This window comes from Cynoglossus semilaevis, chromosome 7 (assembly GCF_000523025.1).
Source record: "Cynoglossus semilaevis isolate Cse_v1.0 chromosome 7, Cse_v1.0, whole genome shotgun sequence".
Lineage (NCBI taxonomy): Eukaryota > Metazoa > Chordata > Actinopteri > Pleuronectiformes > Cynoglossidae > Cynoglossus > Cynoglossus semilaevis.
In genome coordinates this window covers 6,684,092-6,693,409 of record NC_024313.1, presented here as the reverse complement: position 1 = coordinate 6,693,409, position 9,318 = coordinate 6,684,092, and the positions used below count along the sequence as shown (strand labels likewise).

Here is a 9,318-nt window from a genome sequence, read left to right as displayed (position 1 = left end):
TGCCTTCTATAGTCTCTAGTTTGATCCTCAGGACCTTCACTTCCTTCCAGGGTTAGGGTCCAGGCCTTGGCCTTTCGCATGGCCGCTCCACACAGATACCACCGCTACCAGCAGCTAACGTCCTAACCTGTCTGGACCCGTCGGACCTCCTGACCGTCACGTCTGGCCGTATTTTGTTGTTTTAAGTTTTTATCTCTTTTCTGTTGTTGTTTTTGTCTGGTCCGTGACCTCAGCTCACGTCCCTGTGTCAGGTAGCTGTCGCTGCACCACGCCCTTTCAACACTTGGTAGGAAATGACAAAAACAAAAGACCTGCAGACATTCCTGGCAGCGACTGGAGTTTGTTCCATTCATTACGCTGCTGCGTTATCAGATGTGCGACCGCTGACTCTCTTTACACGCCCGCTGAGAGTGTGCACGTGCGCTGCTCCTCCAACAAAAACACAACTGCGGCTTCAAGCGCATATTTTCACGCTCATCTTGTTTGTGTATTGTGTATGCCTGCGTGTGTGTGGGTGTGTGTGTGCAGCTTCCGTGCTGCATGTGTGTATTATTAAAGGGGTGGGGGGGGCTACGGATGTACAATGGGGACTCGTGGTCCAGACACCTCAGTAACAATCAGGAGGGTCTCCGCTCAGTTTCCTGTTTGACTTTTTATTGGCTGTGCAGTCATCGGCGCAGACAGGAAGCACAGCAGCGGCACATGATGGACAAATGGACAGGAAGATTAAAAACACCAGCAGAGAATGTGCGGATACACTCCCTAATCTATTTCAGGCTTTGAAAATACGCGCCCAAATATACATTTACACACACATACACACACACGAACGCACACAGAGGATGCTCGACTTCCTGCTCTTTGGCCCCGGTGAGTCAGGCATTCTTACACGGTTTTCTACTTTTGTTTTGAATACCAGTCTTTCACTTTTACCAGTCATCGAGACGGTAATGCAACTATTTGACATCTGCAGATTCACCACCTGCATGGAGCCGTGCTGCACCGTTACATTCTTCTTTTTTTTTTTTGCATAAATAGTGCCTGTAGCGGCAGGAATGATGGGGTGAATTGATCATATTTAGAGCCCAAGGTGTGTCGTAAAAACACAGCGGGTTTTATTCCTGTGACTGAAGTTAGAAGGTGGGTGTTCTTTGGACATAACAGTTCAATCCAACAGCCCAAACCTTAAGGTAAGTGTTGTTGACTACATCTGGCTCCATATGTGGCCCCGTGATGGTCTGTCCAAGATGGCTGCTGGGGTCAGGCTGCCATGAAAACAGATCCAAATCAACACTCACACTCACACCTGCACTTCTATTTAAAGATGATAATTAACCTGATTTGGTTTCATTTGATCATTTGATGCTGATGACCATCCTCACACCTGCACTTCTATTTAAAGATGCTAATTAACCTGATCTGGTTTCATTTGATCTGCTGATGACCATCATCTTATTAAATAGTTATGTTTAGGACATATATATTAATAACAATACTTTCTACAAAAACTCTCTTTTTTTAAAAAAAGATGTCTGACTAAAACATAACAACCTTTATTGTACCAGTCCATGTTCCAATTCCACTGCAGCATCTGGTGCTTGAGTCCAACTTCCCTTTTTTCATTCAGCACTACATCAGCGGCTGCAGTCCTGTATTTAAGCGTCACGTCTCCTCCACCTCTCCCATGCCCACTTCCTATCTCCAGTGCTTCTTCCCAGACAGCTTCCCAGTAATCAGCACTCCTTTGATGGGGAAGCAGCGCAGGGAGAGGCCCAGAGGATTACGGCTCAAACAGCCGGAGCTTTGGTTACAGCCTCTGTGTTTTCAAGCCAGCACAACAGCAATCTTGGAATTTTCCACTGAACCAAAAAGACACTGGTTTGGATGCACGGCTCGCACACACGATCACATAAAAATGTACATTGTAAATAAGCCTGCTTTTATGAGCAGAGGGAAGCATGCAGGAGGCACCCACACACCATGGCAAGAAATATGACCGCCGTCTGACTGTAAATTCATCCTCCGTATTTAGATAAACCCATATGTTACTATAAACAAGACAATTTGAGCCGTGTGCACACTCAGATGGCTGCAGCAGCAACGACAATACATCCTCATACCCAAACACAGCACAAATGTGATTACCCGGCAGAAATCGTACAGCATGACACATGGGTAGGCACTGAGTGTGTATAAATGCAGACTTAAAAGACAAATGACACTCGTTTAACACAGCGCTGTTGCTGAGTAACTTCTAAATTGCTCGAAAACACAGCAGCCACAAAGCAAAGCGACGGAGACAGATGTCGTGCTCTGAGCCTCCTGATATGCTCAAAATATCCTGACTACTACTGCGAAACATGACACTGTCCTTTACCCATCTCTGGTGTGAAACTTTACAGAACATGACACTAGTATTCATACAGTCAGTCACGTACCTCTGGTTCTCTCAGTCATTCCAGGTTAAGTCCATTTCAAATTCCAGCTGCTGTCCACAACAACGGCATGGTGAGCAAGTCCAGGTCCTGTAAAGAAATAATTAATGTTGTATAGCACTTGGAATGATATGTTGAGGTCACAATATATGTAAATAGATGAAATAAAAACAACAACGTTGTCTTGAATCTACTTGAATCTAATTTTTTGCAACATTAAACTAGCTAGCCTGAATATTTTCATCCTTGCAAGCATTTATCAATATGCTGACACATAATGCTAACAAGCTACTGATGTATGCTAATTCTGCTAGTTGTCGAGATGGACCATCCAGCAGCTGCTGATCCAGTATGCACATGTGGTATTTCAGCCCCATTACCCCGAGTATGTTAGTCATTACATGTGTTTTATCTTTCTTCTCAAGCTAACAGAATAATTTGATTTTTGCTAATGTTGTATAAACAAACAGACTCACCTAAAAAAATACATTTTGCTTCTCCCTAATCGCTGCTTGTTTTGCAAAAACAGACCTTTCTTAATTCAAACAAACTGCAAACACAGACACTTTCTCCTCTTCTCTCTCGCCATTTCATTCCATTTTGCTAACACTGTGCGCTCAGACAATTATCTTCAAAGCCTCGATTATAAAAACATCCCCACAAGGGTTGAGTAATAGGAGTCCAATTTATTGCAAATTCATTTTAAGATCCTTAATTCCCCAGAAGAGTACAACTCACACACTGCTGTACTGGTGAGTGCTGGGTATTCCATTACATCATGACCTTCTTTCGGGGCCTCATTAGCCTGCTCGTAATCTCATTAGCAAATTGAATGGACCTTGTTCGCACCAGGATGGCACTGGTTAATGCTCTGCTCTTCAATGACTTATAGTGTGAGTGAGTGAGTGTTCCACTTATTTATAAAAAAACATTTTGGTTGAGAATCCTGGTTGAAGTGAAAAACATACGGCTCAAAAATAATTTTAATCTCCAAGGTCAGCGGCCTGCACATCTTCCTGACTAAAGATGGAGACTATAAATCTGGACCACAAGCCTGAGTCACTGCCACTGCACGCTGGTCTTCGTGGTTCGGAGAAGTCTTCAGTTAATAGATAGCAGTCGCTTCTTCTGAGTTGGCAACAACAAATATCAATTAGACCTGTAGGAAGACGGCGAGGCTTTGCTTTTCAAAAAGGGATGAGACAAAACCAACACCAACAAACGGTGGTGGCGTGTTTCCCTCCACTGAGCTCGTTTGAATTACTCCTTTATTTGTGTTAAGTGTCTTTGCTTTTCTGGAAGTGCACCGCCCCAGGAGAAGAGAAAGAAGGGGGTGGAGGTGGAAACTGAGGTTGTCCTTTAGGTTAACTCAACCTTCTGTTGTTGGTGGTCATGCCAAAGCTGTGCATCGCCCAGAGGGACGTGCTGTTTTGCCCTTTTTCTGTTGGGTGGTGTGGAGCTGGGTGATTGTTTTTTTTTTTGTTTCAGTCAGCGGGGACACGAGAACACAGAGGAAACACTGGTAGCACTTAGGAAAAGCCAAATAAACAATTTGGTTCCAATGATTTACAGGTGGTGGCAGGCCGGAGCGCCATCTGCAGCCGGGCCTACGGTGACACCCCCAGGCCTCCACCGCTGCTGCAGGGTCCGCACTGTGCACAGAGCACAATTATGTAACAGTTTCAGCTGTTGGTGGGTATCAACCCAAACCACGGAGGGCGGGGAGGAGATGGTGCCGCTGATTTATCAGCAGCGCTGTTCAGAATTTGTCTTCCAAAAGAAGGTCATATTAACAGTGTGTGTGTGTGTGTGTGTGTGTGTGTGTGTTCTCATGTTCCCTGTGTGCACTCTGGGGATCAGCTGTAAGGATGGCCTTCTCGGCATAAGTGGAGTTGCTGTTTCCCAGCACGTTTTCCCCCTGCTGGAGTGTGTGTTCTATTTTTGTCCAGAAACACATTAGATCAGATTATTACAGGCTAAAATCCCAACTGCATTAACATTGAAGAGGTGCATATAAATCTCTAATGTCACTCTGGCTATTTTTGCCCAGAAATTGTGATGAGAGGTTGGAGAATTGTTCTGGGGTAAATCCTGTAGAACCTACCCAGAAATGACCTTCACATCAGAAACAGTGAGTTTCTACAGTCGTATCAAAAACATCTGAAAGCTGACCTTTGGAGGGAGGCTGATTCTTGACCCCTTTTCGGCCTCATTCCAACAGATTCAATAATAAAGAGGTTGGAATGTATTGGCGGGAATACAGCCCCAAGCCTTAACAGAGCCTGACACGTGCTATGCTAAAGTTGTTCAATTTGTTTTGCCCCTCCTCTTAGTGGTGTATCCTCTACTAGTCCAGTTTCCTCAGACCAAAGGCCTGAACAACAGACCACGTTGTTCTAAAGCCGTGGTTCTCAAATATTTTTCTTAAAGATTCTTCAGATTCAGAAGTTTGTTTGCTCTACTTTGTCTCCAAAGTGTCTTTGTCTTTGTCTCACGTTGTTCTAAAGCCGTGGTTCTCAAACATTTTTCTTAAAGATAGTTCAGATTCAGAAGTTTGTTTGCTCGACTTGGCTCCAAATGGTTTGAACAACTGGCAACGAGATGCTCTCCTGCTCCCGTGTTTCAGGGATACATACTGTACAGTCTGGACTAAAAGTATTTGCTAAAACTAGATCTGTAAAGTTCAACTGCTTCAGGAGCCTCTTTTATACTCACCTTCACCCAATAGATGGCGTAGAAAAGCATTTTAGCATCTTAGCCTTTATGCACGACTTTTACATGTCATTTACCTTAGTTCACACAATCTGCATCTATCGGCCCCTGACCCGGCCCCCCTGTTCAATGTTAGGACAATTGTGGACCGCGACTCTAAAAGTTTGCCCACACTTAGTTCAGGCTTTACACCGAGGTGGTGTTGAGCAGAGAACAGAAAACATTTTGTCCTTTTAAATGAGATTTTTTCGACTACACTCCAGTTCTGACAGCATTAACAAAACCGATCTCCAGTTACATTTGCAAGTTTACGCGCACAAAATGCACAACAGCTCAATATTGAGCGAACGAGGCGCCAAACCCTCGCCCACACACACACAGCCTCAGTTCAGTAATGACCATTCAATGGGCACAGCCTTAACTTTATTAGAGGATAAACATCAGCTCAGAGGCATTAGTGCTGTACGTTCAAGCAGTGAGCTAACTGATGGTGCCTACACACATGTGTCCACACACACACACACACACATTTAACAAGCACAAGCAAAGCATGGGCAGCTGCCAAGGCCAATCAAAGCCCTCTGTACATCCTGGGAGCAGCTGTCTGCTCCAATCACTGCCGCACGTGTGTCATCTGCCTTTCAGTTGGAAATGGAGTTCAGAATAGAACTGTGTGAAACCAACAGCACCACTCCTTTTGGTCGCATGTGTCTTCTCGTCAAGGGACAGGAAGTATTACATTTTCTAAAACCCCAAAGTCTCATTTAGACCAGGAATAGAGTTTAACCCACATAAATTCTTGGTATAGTAAAATTGCAGAGAACATTTGATTTCAACACAGCTTTCAAACAGATGCTGTGGCAATAACAAAAACAACAACAACAACAAAAAAAAACGTTTTCAGCAAATAAAAAAGTAGAGTTGGCAAGATGTATATATTTAAGAGATAAATCAGTGAATTATATCAATGAATGCCTCTGGTCATTTTTAAAGGGTCGGGGGGCAGACACTGCCATCTGTCTGCATTTTCACCATTTAAAGTTAATTTGAGTCATGACTTAATGACATTTGAGTCATTTAATTCCATTTTGCCATTAATTGAGCCAAAAATTATGTTATCTGTGTTGATATCAGAGCTGTTTGGTCATTATTTATGGGTGATTCATATTCATATTCAAACACATTTGAGTCATTTAATTCCATTTTGCAATTAATTGAGCCAAAAATTATGTCATCTGTGTTGATATCAGAGCTGTTTTGTCATCACTTATGGGTGATTCATATTCGTATTCAAACAGCAACATTGGACACTAACTGAATACTACCGTTGTCTTAACAGCACCCCCATCAGGGGATAAAGGGTATGTGTTTGTAGACAGTCTTCCTGACACAGCTTTGCTCTTTTTCCCTGTAATTTCTCTAATCACGTACTGGTCACCTTCACAGCAGGCAGTGGAGTCTGGGACTTAACTCTTTTACCCATGATTACGTTCCCTAACAAGCCATCAACGTCCTATCAGTGCACACAATGAGCCAGGCCGACTCAGATGACCTTCAGTGACCTCTATGCGGGTCAGTTCCTGTGGCCAATAGTGCCTCGGGGCTCATGTCAAGCCAAAGGTCAAGACAGGAGGCATAAAAATAAGAAGTAGGGGATGAGGCCGAATAAGATGGAAGTTGTGTTCTTGAAAGTGCACGCGCGCACGCGCACAGACACACGAGTCAGTTTGGATTATCCAAGGATAACCAACTGAGGTGTGAGTGTTCTACAGACGGGGCGAGTGGGATAGAGAGAAGCCCTGTTTCCTTCACTTCTGAGCACAAAGTGTGTCTGTGGTGAGGTCAGCTGGTGACAGCTGAACGCTCCCAATCTGTGCACCTCAGCCAGCCACTGCTGCACATATGCAGTGAAAAGGCTGATTCATGCATGCATCCTGGTAGGAAAATAATTCACAGACTCCCTCACACAGACATACACATGCTAAACAAACACATGTTGGACCCCGAACAGGAGCCGAGCTCTCGCAACACAATCACCTTTTCTTCTTTGTTGGACGGCAGGAAAAACAGTGGTGGGACATGAAGGCTTCTCTGCCCATGTGGAAAGACTCATGGGAGATTATCCTGCTGTTGCCTGGACCGGGGCCGAACAAGGGGCCAGCTGTTGAACAGGAAGTCACCTCCGGCACGGCCCTGCGCCGCCACCAGTCCTCTTCGATGACTTGTCGGCGATTGGGTAAGAGAGGAGAGTGAGAACTGGAGTCCCTGAGCTCAAGAAGGCTTCCTGTGTTCTCAAGAGTGTGTAAATCTGTAAGAGGCAGAGGAAGAGGAGGCAGCCGTGGACAGAAGTCGGGTTTAAAATTGGATGAGAACATAATTCTGAGGTGGAATGAATCCTCGCAGAGGGACTGAAAGGGAAACCATGGTGGACTTTTAGAAAGTGAGCGAAACTGCCCCACAGCTGCAGTTGAATCATGCAAACAAACCCTGCTTTCCCTGCGCCGCGCACATCTGAGCGAGCGACCACAAAGAAACGCTGTGAACAATTTTTCCGGCGACATTTGCTACCAAGATTGTGCCACATTCTGCGCACAGCTGAGCCATACGGATTCTTTTGACGTCCAGAGCTTTGATGCGGCTTCACATGGGCCGCCTACGCAGAAAAGGGAGAAAAAGAGTGTGAGAGAGAAGGAGAGAGAGAGAGAGAGAGAGAGGGAGAGAGAGAGAGATGCTTGGAGAAAACACAACTGTTCCCTGCCAGGCAGAGAAACACACTCTGTCACTCAGTCATTAGCATTGCAGATGTCAGCGATAGGAAGTGTGAATAGGCCTCATGCATGGACTTTGAATCCGAGCATTGTCCCGGGATTGCGCAGCACTACCCTTACTGTACGCCCGAGTGTGGGAGTTCAGTTGGGATGTAGCGTTCGGAATTCTCTGTGTGCATATGTGTGGGATTCAAGGCTTTCCTCTTATCACAGCCAAATGTCAAAGTGAGGATGTAGCAGCGCGGAAACAGAAAAAAGCATAGCAGGAATATTTCCCCGGCTGTGTCAGCGGCATACTTCACATTCAGCAGCAGCAGCTCCGTGTGAGGCGCTCTCTNGTGGGGTTCTATTTTTATGATAAACCTGCACATAGTTATATACAGATGAGGACAGGGTTATTCGTCCTCCATTAAAGACAGACCTGTGGTCCAGTCTTCAGAGGTGACGGTCCTCTTACATCACATGATCACTGTGAGTGTCAGGTCAGGGATCCGTGCACGGCCTTCAGGAACGTTCCTGCACTGAAGTGTTTCCACAGCAGACGACTTCATGCTCTGCGTCTGACTGGGAGGACAGTGGTCTTCAGGTCAAATGTCTCAGTTTAGACGTGTACTCATCAGGACTCTCACAGTCGGGGAACCGAAGCAGGGTTTTTCTCTCCACATGTTTCATCTGTGAGCTCTCATCGTCCTCCTTTGATGTCCCTGTCCTCGTCAGATGTGTTGAAGAAGACAACACTGACCTCGCCTCCCACGGCCAGGCCGCTCCCCCAGGACAGCACTCCAGGTGTGCAACAGGAAAAAAGCTGTGGATCCTTGTCCAGTTTCCAACCTTCTAATCTCACCTCCTCCTGTTATCTGGTTATTTTTGCCTTTGTCTCAGTCCGTGACGGGATTTTGTCTTTGGCTGTGGTCGGATTCTCTCTCCTCTCACCTTTTTCTGACCGTGTCTGTCATCTATGAACCTCTGTCAAAGAACTGTGAACCTTTTCAACGTCTTAACCACTTCTTCAAACTTCAACACCAACTTCTTTCTTCTTCTCCTCTAAAGTTTCTTCTCTACTTCAACCTTCCAGTTGACATGTTTGGTCATTTCTTTAAAGCGTGCATGTTGGATGACCAGGTCTGATAATTGGGTAAAAGTTGAGGAAACCCCCTTTAACTTGGTCTGAGGACCCTCTGCCTTTGTAGTGGACAGCTATCTCCTCTGACCTTCCTGATCTCCTGTTCAGAATGATTAAAGACAGTGGGACAGTGTTAGCTCTGCTCCCACCAACACAACCTGCACTCCCTCCTGACCCGATGCCACAGTCTGGTCACTGCACGGTCCATCGGCTCTGTTTGAAGTGTGTGTGTGTGTGTGTCACTGTCATGTCTGGCTCTGTGACGGACGACCTGATGACC

At 45.5% G+C, this 9,318-nt stretch overlaps 1 long non-coding RNA gene across 1 annotated transcript in view; it reads right to left on the bottom strand.

Annotated features, from left to right (window-relative positions):
• LOC103380961 (uncharacterized) overlaps positions 1-8,674 on the bottom strand; it is a 38,752-nt gene extending 30,078 nt beyond the window's left edge. Inside the window, exons 1-2 of the long non-coding RNA XR_003050138.1 lie at positions 8,337-8,674; positions 2,439-2,525 (exon numbers count right to left, since the gene is read on the bottom strand). This is a non-coding gene — a long non-coding RNA (uncharacterized LOC103380961). The remainder of the gene's footprint in view (positions 1-2,438; positions 2,526-8,336) is intronic.
• Positions 8,675-9,318: the final 644 nt, after the last annotated feature.